General features: G+C 43.2%; 1 protein-coding gene across 1 annotated transcript in view; it reads left to right on the forward strand.

The window, feature by feature from the left end:
• Positions 1-16,200, forward strand: part of CRTC3 (CREB regulated transcription coactivator 3) — a 1,604,530-nt gene that overhangs the window by 1,476,368 nt on the left and 111,962 nt on the right. The window lies entirely within an intron of this gene.

A 16,200-nucleotide genomic window follows, 5' to 3' on the forward strand; every position in this document is an offset into this window, starting at 1 on the left:
TAGTTTCCAACCTTTCATACAACTCTTCATATGCCTTATCCTTAGCCTTTGCCACCTCTCTCTTTGCCATGCACCTCATCTCCTTATACTCCTGTCCTTTCTTCATCTCTCTGACAATCCTACTTCTTCTTTGCCAACCTCTTTCTCTGTATACTCTCCAGTACTTCCTCATTCCACCACCATGTCTCCTTGCCATCCTTCCTCTGTCCAGATGTCATACCAAGCACCTTTCTAGCCATCTCCCTTACTAGCTCTGCTGTAGTTACCCAGCTATTTGGTAACTCTTCACTGCCATCTAGCGCCTGTCTTAACTCATCCCTGAACTCCACCTCACAATTACCCTTTTTCAGTTTCCACCATTTGATCCTTGGTGCTGCCCTCACACTCCTCCTCCTCTTCTTGATCATCAGTGTCATCCTACAAACCACCATCCTATGCTACCAAACTACACTTTCCCCTGTCACCACTTTACAGTCTCCAATCTCCTTCAAACTGGCCCTCCTACATAAGATATAATCTACCTGTGTGCATCTTCCTCCACTCTTGTATGTCACCCTATGCTCCTTTCCCTTGTTAAAATATGTATTCACCACAGCCATGTCCATCCTTTTCGCAAAATCCACTACCATCTGACCTTCTGCATTCCTTTGTTTAACACCATACCTACCCATCACTTCCTCATCCCCTCTGTTCTTTTCACCAACATGCCCATTGAGATCTGCAATCACTACTCTCTCATCCTTTGGTACAGCCATCACCACTTCATCCTACTCACACCAAAATTTTTCTTTCTCATCCATCGCACACCCAACTTGTGGAGCATATGCACTAACAACATTCATCATTACACCATCAATTTCCACCTTCATAAACATCACTCTATACAACACTCTTTTCACCTCCAAAACACTCTTAGCATACTGTTCCTTCAGGATAACTCCTATGCCATTTCTCCTCCCATCCACACCATGATAAAACAATTTGAACCCACCTCCGATACACCTAGCCTTACTCCCCTTCCATCTGGTCTCTTGCACACACAATATACCAACCTTCCTTCTGTCCATCATATCGGCTAGCTCTCTCCCTATACCAGTCATACTGCCAACATTAAAAGTTCCGACCCTCACTACCACAGTCCTTGCCTTTCTCCTCTCTTCCTGCCTTTGACCTTGCCTTCTGCCTCATGTTCATCGTGTTAAACTGCTGCAGTCATTACACTTGGGTTATCCTGCCGTCAGGCGGTCCCGCAGTCGGCCAGAGTTCCAAAGTCTTGGTCCGGCGTTGGTTGCTGTCGCTTCTTCCCTGACGTCAGTGTGCCGGGGTATATAAGATGCATCCAATGCCATTTTCTTCAGTCTTTCTTGCCACGCGGTGCCTGAAGCAGAAGCAGTTCGCAAGTGCCGGTCGGCCGACTCCTGAGATTTTCGAAGTCGAATTTCAGATCCGAAGTCTTCAATAAAGCTAAGTACCCCGTTGGGGAATCTTTTTTCTTGCCTCAGACCGATGTCAGAAAAAGTTAATAATTGTATTTCTTGTGGGAAGCAAATACCTCATAAGGACTTCCACTCTTACTGTATTCCATGCCTAGGCCCTGATCACGACGTCACTAGTTGTCGGTTTTGTGCTAGATTTAACAAACGCACTATAAAAAGACGTTTTGATTTTGCTTTGCACTACTTTGGCCGAAGGTTCAATTATACTATGCCGTCGGATCAACCGACAACCGCAATTCCAAAAAAACACAAAGACAAGGATAAAGACAGGCATCCGAGGTCCAAAACCAACAACGAAACCTCTTCTAGGCCAGTCGCCAGTTCGCCGGTTGTCAGTAAGGCGCTTTCGCAGCCCCTGACACCTGCTACCTCAGAGCCACAGGCCGCCTCCGACTCCCACGTGGAGACAACTAGGCCTCTGGAAACTCAAGGTATTGGGCCTACGGAAACTAATCCCTCAGATGGGTCTGGAGCCGCTGAGCAGGCATCGGCTTCTGAGGGTGTTTTCAGACCTTCACAACTTACCATTAAAGCAACAGCCAAGACAAAAGTACCATTAAAGACAAAGAAGCAAGTACAGCATTCTCCTGGACAGTCCTCCGTGCCTAAGAGACACATGCTTAAAATGGCCGAAAACCTCATTACTCTAATCAGGGGTTCCCATCCCCCTCCTGAGAAAAGACCTAGGCAGAATACAGACAATGATTTTTCTGATCAGGTTTCCATTTCCTCTGATTCCTCTTCAGACCAGGGATACTCTCTACCCCCTTATGAGGACTCTGATGTTAAAGAATCTATCCCTTCAGCCTCTCCTCCTGAGGATTATTCTCTTGGGGAAACTTTACATACCATGAGGGTGCATTTCCATTGGGAAAGTCAGGATTATTCAGAATCCAAGAAAGGGCTCACGGATTTCCTTTTATTGCCTCAGCACAGGCCCCCTGGCTATTCCGCCTTTGCTAGATATTGTGGATGATGTGTTCTCTGAATCCAGCTTATCTCCTGATTCTTTGCCCCCTGCATCAGCCAAGCCAGATAGGTACTACAGAGTCCCTGACTCTCACAAGTTTCTTTATAAAAACCCTTCTGCTGATTCAGAAACTATTTCCCAGGGTCCAAAAGGGGTTAAGGCTTCCATTGCAAAAATTCCAGTACCCTCTGACAGAGATTCCTGAGCTTTGGATAGATGGAGGAAGAAAGTTTACACTTCTGCAACTTTAGCAGTAAGGGCTTTAAATTGCCAGTTTCACATGCTTAAGTACCAACAATATTTAATGGCTCAGTTAAAACAGAAAATGCTTGCGAGCTCAGAAGCTCCTGACTATAAAGAAATGCAGGATTTATTACATGCAGTAGAACAGATGGGAAAACATACTCTACAATGTGGTTTTGATTCTTTAGAGGCCTCTTGTAGAGCAGCAGTTACAGGTTCTGTGATTCGAAGACATGCTTGGTTAAAGGAACAGAGTTTACCTGATCATGTTAAGGCAAAATTATTGGATGCTCCTTTACAGCATGATATCTTGTTTGGTATTAAGGCAGAAGAGGTGTTAAAGAAAATGGAAGATAAAGCTAAATCTATGCAAGCAGTCAAGGATTTCTTACAAGTACAGCCACCTCGATTTGGCAGAAATTGGCCAACAAAGAATTGGTCCTTTCCAGTGTCAGACAGGCCACAGAGAGGCAGATACAGACGCCCAAGGAGCAGATCTCAACTCCAAGGCTCTAACAGACAACGACAGTGGGGCACCTCAACCCCAAAGGGAGGTGAGGACAAGTCTCAACCTTACAGGAAACAGTCCCAATGACTTCCCCCTTCGTACGCCAAGCACTTCACTTTTGGCAGCCCCCTTAGGGGGAAAACTAGCACTTTTTTCTCAAAACTGACAAACAATCACCCAAGACAAATGGGTTCTGAATATTGTGTTTCAAGGTTACAGGTTCCACTTTCATACTTTACCAAGGCTGAAAGGAATGCCAGACCTGCCACAAAATCAATGGGCAGAGGCACAAAAACAAATTTCAGCCCTCATGGACATGAGAGCTATTCAAAAAGTACCACAACAGGAACAAGGACAAGGATTTTACTCTTTTACTCAAGACTCTTCCTGGTCCCCAGAAAGGGCAAGGCCTGGAGGCCCATACTAGACCTTTCAATTCTAAATGGATATTCCGAAATTCAAAATGTTGACATTACAGCAGCTTCTACCCATGCTGGGCAAGAAGGCTTGGCTTGTTACTCTGGACCTCAAAGAGGCATACCTGCATGTCCCTATCAGACAAAATTGCAGAAGATACCTCAGATTCAAAGCTGGTACAATGCACTACCAATTCTCTGCACTGCCCTTTGGCTTATCTACTGCACCCAGGGTCTTTACAAAGTGCCTGGCACCAGTAATTGCATTTTGCAGACAAAAAGGAATTCAAATATATCCATACCTGGACGACTGCCTCATTCAAGCAGAGACAAAGGACATTCTTCTACAGCATCTGGCGTTTGTAAAAAGATTGCTAATTTCTCTAGGGTACACAGTAAACGAAAAGAAGTCAAAACTAGTGCCCTCACAACAGATTATATTCCTGGGTGCCAGCTTAAATACAACGGCCCAGATGGCTTATCTCACGCCAGACAAACAAGTTCAACTAACTCAATATTTTCAATTAATGGCAAAAAAGTCCCATCTCCCTGCAAGAATAATTCTGCAGGCCCTGGGATTCATGGCATCCTGCATACTACTAATACCATATGCCAAATTGCATATGAGGAAATTACAGTGGTACCTAAAAAGTGTTTGGACTCAACACTCTCACAGTTTAGAAGCAGTAATACCAATGATTCCCTGCCTACAACAGGAGTTTCGATGGTGGGCACAGGCATGTCACCTAAACAAGGGTCAGCCTTTAAACCTACCCACAGCCAGGCAGACTCTAACAACAGATGCTTCGGATTATGCCTGGGGAGCACACATGGCAGGAAAATGCATTCAGGGCAAGTGGACCACAGACCAAATGCATCTTCACATCAGTCAAAAAGAGATGTTGGCTGTTCAAAATGCCCTAACAGCTTTCAAGGACCTTCTGCATCCAGGACAATTATTATTAAAGACAGACAACACCACAGTAATGTGGTACATAAGCAAGGGGGCACTCATTCTTACCCCCTATGCAGGCAAGCCATGACCTTGTGGAACACAGCTCTAACGTATCAAGTTCATCTGCAAGCACAATTCCTGCCAGGAAAGAAATACTCTGGCAGACGATCTAAGCAGAAATATCATGGACCCTCACGAATGGAAATTGAATCCACAAATCTTCAGCATGATAACGCAAAAATGGGGATGCCCAAACATTGATCTTTTTGCCTCCCCACTGAATTGCAAAAATTCTGCACAAGGACTTATCACACACAAGCATGGAAAGTGGATGCTCTCTCGTTCAGCTGGAAAAACCTAAAAGTTTATGCCTTCCCAACACTGCCTCTCCTTTCAAAGGTACTCCTAAAAGCCAGACAAAAAAAAACACAGATGATCCTGATTGCTCCAGACTGGCCACACCAGCACTGGTACCCAATCGTAAAGAACTTAGCTCAAGGCCCACCATGGATGTTGCCTCAGTTTCCACATCTTCTGAAAACAATCAGATCCTGCACAGTCAGCTCAAAACCCTAAACCTGGCTGCATGGCAGATTCATTAGTCAAACAGGCAACACCTCTCTCTAAAGCTGTTATGGATGTCATTTTGGAGGCCAGGAGGCCTAGCACCAGGAAAGCTTACTCAGAAAAATGGAAGAGATTCTGCGCTTAGAACCAGGCTCAAAGCCTTGACCCTCTTGTCCCAAACATTCCTCAGATTTTACAATACTTAACTGAGATGCTGGACAAAGGCCTATCCTTCTCATCAATTAAGATCCACGCCTCTGCCATTTCAGCACATTACAACACGGATCCTCCTTTATTCTCTCATCCCTTACTAAAGCAGTACCTCAGAGGGGCTAAAAACATAAGACCGTCCCGGAGAGCACCAACACCAACTTGGGACCTCAATTTCATTTTGGAAAAACTGACCCTGCCACCTTTTGAGCCAGACAATACAGCCGATCTAAAATTTTTATCATGGAAAACAGCTCTGCTCCTGGCAGTAACTTCAGCACGAAGAGTCTCAGAGTTACAGGCATTAATGGCAGTGGAACCTTTTATAATTTTTCATCAGGACAGGGTTTCTTTAAGGACAAACCCTACCTTTATGCCAAAGGTGGTATCTAGTGTGGCTCTTAACCAAACCATCCATTTGCCAACTTTTTATCCAAACCCCCAGAATAAAGGGGAGAAACTTCTGCACTCTTTGGACATACACAGGCAGCTACGCTTCTACTTGGACAAAATAAAAGCTTTCAGGAAAACTGAGCAACTGTTTGTAGCAAATGCTGCAGGATCACAGGGCAAGGCTATCTCAAAGCAGACTATATCCAAATGGATAGGACACTGTATTCGTTACTACTACACACAGCATGGAAAATCAGTCCCTAATAACATTAGGCCACATTCCTCCAGGGCAACAGCCACTTCAACAGCCTTTCTCAGAGGAGTACCTACCAAGGAAATTTTGGAGGCTGCAACTTGGAGTTCAGTGCACACCTTTACCAAGCATTACCACTTGCCTCTTTACTCCATATCCAGAGCAGGATTTGCCACTGCAGTTCTGCAGGACCTCATAGCCAATCCTAACTCTTTGTAGACCAGCCACCCAACCGTAGCTTTGGGATTCTACCCAAGTGTAACGACTGCAGCAGTGTGACACGATGAACATAGTACAGTTTTGTACCTACCATAAATGTAGATGTTTGAGTGTTCACACTGCTGCTGTCCAGGTTACCCTCCCTCCATCCCCTCTGAACTAGCTTGACTTATCTATGCCTTTCTATCCTATACAACCTTTGTGGTGTATTTGCTTGTAACTGAAGGTATTGTTTTTATTTTATATGTATATATTTTATTAGCAATATGTGTTTCCTACCTACTTGGGGGCACCTGACATCTGGGGCAAGAAAAACTGAAGAAAATGGCGTCGGATGCATCTTATATACCCCTGGTGCACTGACGTCCGGGAAGAAGTGACAGCAACCAACGCCGGACCAAGACTTTGGAACTCTGGCCGACTGCGGGACCGCCTGACGGCAGGATAACCCAAGTGTAATGACTGCAGCAGTGTGAACAGTCGAACATCTACATTTATGGTAGGTACAAAACTGTACTTTCTCCTCCTTCGGCCAACAGTAGCCCAATTTCTGCCAGCATCCTGTTGGCTAACAGTACTGGTGGCAGTCGTTGTTAACCCAGGCCTCGACCGATCCGGTATGTAAATATTTACTGCTGTCCACATTAATAATTTGCCGAAGTTTTACGCCCGATGCCCTTCCTGACACAACCCTCCCCATTTATGCGGACTTGGGACTGGCACAAAGAATTGCACTGGCTTGTGCATCCCCAGTGGTTGGGTTATGTTCTGTAACATTGCATTGGTATTATTTATTTATTTAATTTTTGCAGGTGCAGTCTGTGCTGGCCTCATGCTTTTCTACCCTGTCGGCTGTACCCCCTTTGCCAGCAAGCTTAAAGAGTTAAAGTTTTGCAATAAAAAAATATTCTTTACTTTTAACTTTGAAATTTGACAAATGATCTTGGGAATGTCATTTTTTGATGTACATCTTTTCTGTTTGCTGTATATAACGTTCTGATCACTTGGGGCAAAGTGCTGTTCTTTTTGAATATTACTAACAGGTTTTAGATTTGGATCATGAGAAGTCATGTGCTGATAGCCTAAACTCTTTTGGGGTTCTGGATCATTAGGACTCTTCCCACCAAAAGCTGCCCTCCAACTTCCAGGAGAAGTCCTTCATTAACATGTTTAGCTGTGCATACTGTTCCACTGACCACTTTTCCTTTTGAAAATCCTTCCTCACTATTAAAGGAGAAATGGTCTTAAAGGAGGATGAATCCTCCTTGCCTCAGTTTTCCTAACACTTAGAAGATTGAGACTAAATTTGTATTTTCTGTTTTAGTGGCGCATGTTTTATCCTGATTTTCCCAACTAAAATTTAAGACATTCATGCAAGCACAAAGAACAAAATGAGTTTACTGCTTTATCAAACAAAACGTCTGTTTTTCCTCAGGAATACTTTATTTTTGTTTGTTTGCTTGTTTTTCTCCTCTGTACCTGTCAACTGTCAACTTTCCCCTTTTTCCTGTTGGAGTTCATTTAGGAAATCATATTTCTCATGCTTATTTACCCGCTGTTGTCTTCATAGCAGCCTGATGTTAGCAGTTGCTGATATCAGGCCCAACTATTTGCTGCATTCACTCAGCACTTCATGCTGTTTTCCAGTAGCTCACAGCCTCTACTGGTATTATTATTATTATTATTATTATTATTATTACAATTGTCTAGGCAGACTCTGTCCTCCCCAGAATGGTCAAGCTGGTATTGACCACTCACCGTCACCATCCCCATCCTTATACTCGAGCACTGGGTAGCTAGTCAACCTTTGGTCATCTAGTTGTTCTCAGGGCTTTGTGCCACAGAATCAGCCACTTCCTCAGGAAGACTTCAAACAGAATGACCTTCAGAATGCTTGAAACCCTCTTTCTTGCTTATTGATGTAGTTCATTATGACCCTGTACAACTTTAGAGAAGCATGCTGCATGAAAATACTAAGAGCTTTGCAGTTTGAAAGTCTTTAACTTTGATCACCCTAGATCATTGGCCAAAAGTAGCAGAAGGAAGAGTATTGTACTTATCAAGAGATCAGCTGACAAATGTATCTTTATTAAAAGAAGGATTGATGTTGTTCTTGTTTCACTGTTGCAGTCCTGACTTAAGGGATTTCCTGCCATGGAAGCCCTTTGCTAATCTGACCACTGGAGAATATTTTCCCCTCCTCCTGAAGCTGGCAGATGCCTTGTCAGACATCACTACATTTGGGTGTAAAGGGAATTGGCTGGCACCATGACCTCAGTTCTTTCTTGCAGTCGGAGAGTGAAGCAGAGTGCTAGTCAGTGCGTCAATCAGTCCACACCAGAGAAAGAAGACATCTAAAGCTGAGTACCCCAGTGGGGAACTTTTCATGTTCTTTTTGACTAATGTCAGAGATAGTTAATAACTGTCTCCATTGTGGCAAACAGACACCACACCAGGACTTTCAGTCCTTCTGTGTGACTTGTATAGGGCCAGAACACTACATTCTTAACTGCTGGTTTGTGGTCACTTTAATAACAGAACTGTCAAGCATAGGGCTGAGATTCTAGCTAAACATTTTAGTGAGTCATTACCCAGTCACGTACCATGTCATCCACCAGCTGAGCTGATGCAGATCTCCCTACGTGGGAAAAGGAAAAATGCTTCAGATTTAGGACCTCAGATGCCACTTGTTCTTCATGGGCCAGTCCTTCTAGGCTTGTGATTGTCAAAGAAGGTGAGGTGCCTTCAACGACTGAGGTGGTGGCACTGGCCTTTATCAAGACCAATTCAGAGTACAGTATGCCTCTGGGGTCCCTCTACTTCCTTACAGGCTGAAGGACGTAGCTCATTGGTTGGGTCTGGAACCACTTTGCAGGCTCCTGCTTCCGACACCTACTCTAAAAATGATGATGCACTTCACATTGCCAGGAGATTGCTTCAGCCTACCTCTTGCGGAAGTTGGGTGTTCATTCAGGTACTAGTCTGGAGGCCGTCTCTAGGTTAAAAGCTAAAGTTCGTCACAAAAAAGCTACACCTACCTTACCTCAGTCTAGGCTTACTGGCTCCCACTCCCAGGCCTACTAAAAAGACCTGATGAGGATGACTGAAGATTTGATTTCCGTGGTCAGATCCAGACATCTCCTTCCCTGGCAAAACAGAGAGCGATACCCCAATGCAGAAATTTTCTAACTCTTTTGACTCTGAGGATGATTTTGAACATGATGACTCCACCCTTGAGGAACTTGCATATGTTGCTACCTATGGGGATTCTGAATCTGAAGAGAACTTGCTTCAGCCTTCCCCTGAGGATATTTCCTTTGGGGAAACATTTCATACCCTAAGGAGCACTTTGTATGGGAAGCTCAGGACCATGCCCAAACCAAGAAGAGAATTAGGGAATTTCTTAATCTCACTGAGTATGAACCCCTTGCCAGTTGAGGCAGACAGTGTATTCCTAGATTCTTGTTTACAACCAGACTCTCTTCCTCTGCCCCTCAAAAGCCTGACAGATTTTACAGGATTCTAGATTCTCATAAACACCTTTAAAAAAAAAAAAACATTGCCTACAGACAAGGAAAACCTCAGACAGGTTCAGAAAGAAAGTCTGCACCTCTGCTACCCTTGTCATGGGGGTTTTGAATTGCCAGTTTCATGCAGCAAAGTAACAGGAAACTATTCTTGACCAGATGAAACAAAAAGTGATTAGGATTGAAAATAATGCCCTCATAAAGGAGTCAATGGATCTATGCAAATCCTGCTGTTGTGTAGCTAAGCATTTTCTGCACTGCAGTTGTGATGCCTTGGAAGCCTCCAGCAGGGTGGCAGCCACAGTATCCATCATTAGAAGACATGTCTGGCTGGGAGAGCTGTCCCTTCCTGAGCATGTCAATCCCAGTCTCTTAGATGTCCTCCTTAGACAAGGATTTTCTTTTTGGTCCTAAGGCTGAAGCTGTCCTTTAAAAAATGGAAGATAAGGCCAAGTTCATGCAAACTGTCAAGGACTTCCTTCAGGTCCAGCCCCCTCAATTCATCTTGAATTATCTTACCAAACATTGGTCCTTTCCAGCCCCTCCCAGTTTAAGCCTAGACAAAGGAAGCCTCGTTGAGAAAGGAGCCAAAGACAGCTCAAGTGAACTAGACAGTGGCAGTCAGACCCCAATAAGCCTTTGGCATCATGTCCCCAGGGATCTAGCAGAGAGCAGTCATGACTTTTGCATGGCAATTCCTTCTCCCATGTCCCTCTCCTCTTCCTGACACTCCCCCCAAGCTGGGGAAGAGACTGCCACTTTTCTACAAGAACTGGACTATCCTTAGCAGGGATCTATTGATGCTAAACTTCATTCAAAGAGACTACAAACTCAAGTTCATACAACTGTTGATTTGCTCAGGCTTGCCAGACATTCCTCCAAATCAAAAGTCAGAGCCCTTAATCCGTATAGAGCTTCTGTACAATCAAGGCTGCGTGGAACCTGCACCAAAATCCTTACAACGAAAAGATTTCTACTCCAGACTATTCCTAGTTACCAGAAAAGAAGGTACTTGAAGGCTAATCGTAGACCTGTCAAAGCTCAACCAATTTTTACAGCTCCCAAAATTCAAAATGCTACATCTACAAAAAATACTGTTCATGATTACCCCCAAAACCTTCTTGGTAACCTTAAATCTAAAAGATGCATACATACCTTAGATCCCAATGTGGATATCACATAGAAGGTTCTTACACTTCAGAGTAGGTGTGAGGCACTATCAGTTCTGCACTCTGCCCTTTGTTTTACTGCTGCACCCAGGGTCTTCACAAAAGGCGAACCCCCCCCCCCCACACATATTATAAACATTTTAAACTATACACATGGAAGCTTACAAGTATAATGAATAAAAGTCTGCAGAAGACAATATATAGCCAAAGTATGTGGGGGGCTTCCCCTCCATACACCCCCTTACTATATATACTAACTCCAGGATCGAACTACAGTGGGGAGAAGGCCATATATAACTTTCAATTAAATGAGTTTCGGTCAGATGAGTTTTCAGCGAAGTGCCCTTTCAGTGAAGTGACCGTATATATATATATATATATCTATATATATATATATATATATATATATATATATATATATATATATATATATATGTGTATGTACATATATGGTTCCACTTTGAACCATCGAATGTTCACAACATCGAAATTCTGATCATCGAGATTAGAACATCGATATTCAGAACATCGAAGGTTCAAAATGAGCCACACAAAAACAAAAAAACTTTAAAAAACGATTTTATGCAGGGGGGCTTCACCCCCGCTGCACCCCCCCACACCCCTACTTTAATATTCCATCTCCAAGATCGCACTACAGTGGGGTAAGGAAATCTCACATTTACCGGTATATGCAGTAGCGCTAAATCGGAGATTTACTAACTGCAATGACAACACTCAGATGGCACACACACACAACATGCAGGGCACCTTGCTGCCCTGCATACACACCCAAAATTTTACTTACCTGGCACTTCCACTTTGAACCTTTGATGTTCTGAACATCGATGTTCTGATCTCGATAATTAGAATGTCGATGTTCTGAACATTCGATGGTTCAAAGTGGAACTATATATATACATATATACATATACATATATATATATATATATATATATATATATATATATATATATATATGCAGAGAGAGAGAGAGATATAGATATATATTCCATGGTGGTACAGTGGTAGCGTTGTTACCTCACAGCAAGAGGTTCTCTCATTCGATTCTCAGCTTGGCTTGGGAGGGCCTTCTGTGTGGAGTCTGCATGTCCTCCCCGCGGTTGGGTAGCGTTCAAAAGCCATGCGTGCGTAAATGGGTGTGCCTTAGTTGAAGGTTGGGCGTCGAGCTGGCACCTCTGCGTTTCGTAAAAATCTGCTGCCAATCATTAGCGGACTGCAGTTCCGCTGTGGCGACCCCTTACTGAGAAAAAGCCGAAAGACAAACATATATATATATATATATATATATATATATATATATATATATATATATAAAATACTTTACTAAGTTTAATGCCAATGGTTACTAAATAATGCAATTACTGGAAAATGGAAGTCAAAATATAAACCAGCTGTAGCTGAAGTCCTGAATATTGTCAAGTAAATAAAAGAACTGGAGGTGGGGTCCTTAGAGAAAGGAAGAAATTAAATTACATAGAAGTAAATGGAATCTGTGGGAACAATGCAAGTGGAATAATGTTCAGTAGGAATGAGCTTTAAAGAAAGGAAGGAACTGAACAATTTGTGAAATGTTAAGCGTGAATGAGAATTGTTAAACGAATTGTGTTTACTGCATGAAATAACATTGCTGTTGTTTGGTGTCCTTTATATTTTAATTATGTTATAAAGAATGACAGCACTGTACAGTGCTATTAGTAAATGCTATCACTTAATTAGAGCCTGATGACATAGCCATTCTGCTAGCAGATAAATTTAGATATAACTTCACCCCCCCAGAGCCTGATGACATAGCCATTCTGCTAGCAGATAAATTTAGATATAACTTCACCCCCCCAACCCCCTACATTCCCAGACCATATCTACGCCCCCCCCAAACCTCCCAAGAAAAAGTCCTTAAAGCACTTTCCAAAGCCTAGAACATTGCTTCTCTGAAGCCAGATACCATACCAACCTGCCTTCTGACCAGACTGAAATAGGACCTGTGAACCCCTCTGCGGATGCTATTCAGCATCAGCCTCGAAGCAGTCTTTTTGCCAAATGAATGGAGGATAGCAACAGTCATCCCCCCTGCACCAAGTCTGGGTGTCAATGGACCCTTGTAATTTTAGACCCATAAGTCTTACCAGACTCATCTGTAAGGCTTTTTAGAGGATTGTTTTGGAATTAGTAAACAATATATGTAGCCTACAAACTCTTGACCAAAGCCAGTGCGGTTTTGTAAAGGGCAAATCCTGCCTGCTTAACCCTGTTGACATCTTCAAAAAAGTTACTGAAGCAGTGGATGAGGGAAAATTGGTACATACCACATATCTAGACCTCTCAAAGGTGTTCAACACCATCCCACACTCTGATGTTATAGGTTCATAGGTATATACTAGGCTAACAACCACAGGGACCTTTGTAAGTATAACCATGCAGCCTAACCCAACTTCATCCCCTGGTAACATGTGTGTTTTAATTGGGGGGGGTGGTATGGTTTTTAGAAGGGGTGTGTGTTAGGAGATTGCTACAAAGTTATTTGAGATGTATTTTAGTAGGAAATGTTTACTGTTGGCTTCTGTCAGTAAGAGACATGTAGGCTTGCCTGGGGATGAATTTGTGATTTCCTAATCAGTGGTCAAGGTTATAGTTGAATAGGATTAGGAATGGATTCTGCTTCATGTGGATAGGGAGCCTATACCACAGCATGGGATCCTTTGATTTACGTATCTGTCTCATCAGCATGTTCTGTATATGTCATAAGCCAAGTTCAGATCCCTGAAACTAGTGTTTCTGGTGCTGCACATTTTGTGGATATGCAAAAGCTCCATTAGAGCTGGATCTAAGGATGCTATTTATGCCAAGCACAGATCGCCTCTCAACAACCAGTAGGAGACTGAGTATACAGACAGGGCTGTTGGGAGATGTGTATAGGACAGTGTGTTAATACAATGGATTCTGTTGGAGAGAAACCTCTGTGGGCATTCCAACTAATGCGTATGCTTAATCAGGTGCATGCTGAAGGGGGCTTTGTACTCAATGATGCGTCTGATAAGGGACGAGTAGAGTGGTACTGTAACTTCCTTGCACTTAGATGTCATATCCTTGGGTGACATAGAATGATTTTCTTACTTCCTTAGCTATGCTTTGGTCAAAGGCCAGATTACTGTCCACATATGTTCCCAGATCTCTCAACTACTGGGTCAGCTCTTAGGGATATCTTATAAATGGAGTAATTTGCTAGATATTTTACCAAAAATTACTATTAATGTGCTTCTTTACATTGAGTATTAATCCGTGGATTTTGCCTGTGTTAGACGCTGTTGCTGGATGTTAGCATTATCGGAGGAATTTATGGTAGCTCCCAGTTTGCAGTCATCTGTGAACATAGTGAGCCAGAGGCCCTTAACATTAATCTTGACCTCCAGGAAGTTGATGCTGAACAGGAGTAGGAGCAGCACGGATCCCTGAGGTATTCTAATTGTGACCGGCCTGTTGGTGGAGGAGGACTCACCAATGGTGTTTGCATGTATTTTCATGCATATATTTCTTAGGCATAGGTATAGGTAAGTGCTAGGCTAACTGCCCTTGTGGGCCATTTTAAGACTAGCCAATTTCACCTTTAAAGGTGAGACTCAAGCCCTATACCTTGTGACTCTGAGGTAGACACCTTAACCATTATACCACGCCCCAACAATAAGTTCTTCTAGCTAAATGTTAATCCCGGTATAATTCATTGGGTATCAGATTGGCTGACAAACAGAACCCAGGAAATTAGTGTAGGTGGCTCTACCTCCTGCAAAAGACCTGTCACTAGTGGTGTATCCCAGGATTCTGCCCTTGGCATTTACTTCTCAGAGGTCAAACCAGATGTTAAGGTATATGGCTGACCATTTTTGCAGATGACTGTAACCTTAGTGCCATCCTAAACTCTCCAGAGGACACCAAGGTCCTGTGAGAAGGGCTTTTCCCAAACAAATAGCTGGGGTTGTAGCCATGCACCAAAACTAAATGCCAAAAAATGTACAATAGTCTCCTTCAGCAAGCACTATGTTCCCTGCAGCTCTCACATTGATATGTCACCCCTGAAAATCAATCCCATTTGTTAGTAACCTGGGAATTTATGTAAACAACCTGCGGTCCATAGATCACCACGTATCCACTAATATGTGAAAGTCCTTTTTCATTGCATAGCTTATTAGTAAAGTTATGATCTCTAGGTCTAGGGATGTTATCATTCCGTTGTAAGATTCTTCATTGACTGCAGTGCTCCTTTGACATTAATGCTTCTGTGGAGCCAGGTAATATACCAGGCTGCCTACTGGCAAGACTGAAATAGGCCCTGCCAAACCCCTTACAGATACTTTCCAAACACTTAAAACAACTTGAATGACCACAGTGCTTTCTCAACAATAAAATCAAGAGCATAAATCCTAAAAATTACATCGACAATCTCTAAGACTTGTCCTCCTTCTCGGTATTGTACAGGCTACTAAGGGGTGATCTCTAGCTCGCATACAGAGTCTCAACAGATCCAGTTCTCCTAGATGTGCTGCACATCCAGAGCTTTTGTGGTGGAATAAAGACCAGCTTAAGAGATCGTAATGTTTTCTACAACATAAATAGATCATGTTGGAGAGAGTGATCCCTATCGAGAATACCATTTCATAGGTTCATAGGTTGGTACTAGGCTATCAGCCCTAGGGCCTATACAAGCCTAGCCATAACAATTCCCTGGCTATTTCTTCCCACATTATTTACTTTCCTGGACCCCTGTCTAGCAGGGCGACTGACGTGATCCCTGGGGTGAATTTCCTTTCTCCCATTCAGTCGTCAAGGTTCCTCTTGAAGAGGTCCAAAGAGGCACTCTGCTTGACATGTATGGGCAATCTATTCCAGAGTCTGGGGAGTCTCTGGGTCAGGAACCTATCCCTCCAGCATGTTTTGTTTATTGTGATGACAAGGTTTAGATCCCTGGAGCGTGTAGCTCTGAGGGATTGGGATTTCTTTAAGTGTAGAATGTCCAACAGCTCTGAGTTTGACATGGCCTTGTATGTTAAGCAGAGATCGCCTCTGAGTAGACGATATGCGACAGAGTATAACTGGAGTTTTTTAAGGCGGTCAGCGTAGGGCATCTGCTTTAGGCCTGTGATTCTTTTAGTGAGGTATTTCTGAGGCCTTTCCAGTTGCTGCAGATGTCTTGAGAGGTACATACCAAATGGGGCGTTGTATTCTATAATGGGTCTAATGAGGGATGAGTACAGTGGGACAATG

This window comes from Protopterus annectens, chromosome 2.part1, assembly GCF_019279795.1.
Source record: "Protopterus annectens isolate FY-2018-M chromosome 2.part1, PAN1.0, whole genome shotgun sequence".
Lineage (NCBI taxonomy): Eukaryota > Metazoa > Chordata > Ceratodontiformes > Protopteridae > Protopterus > Protopterus annectens.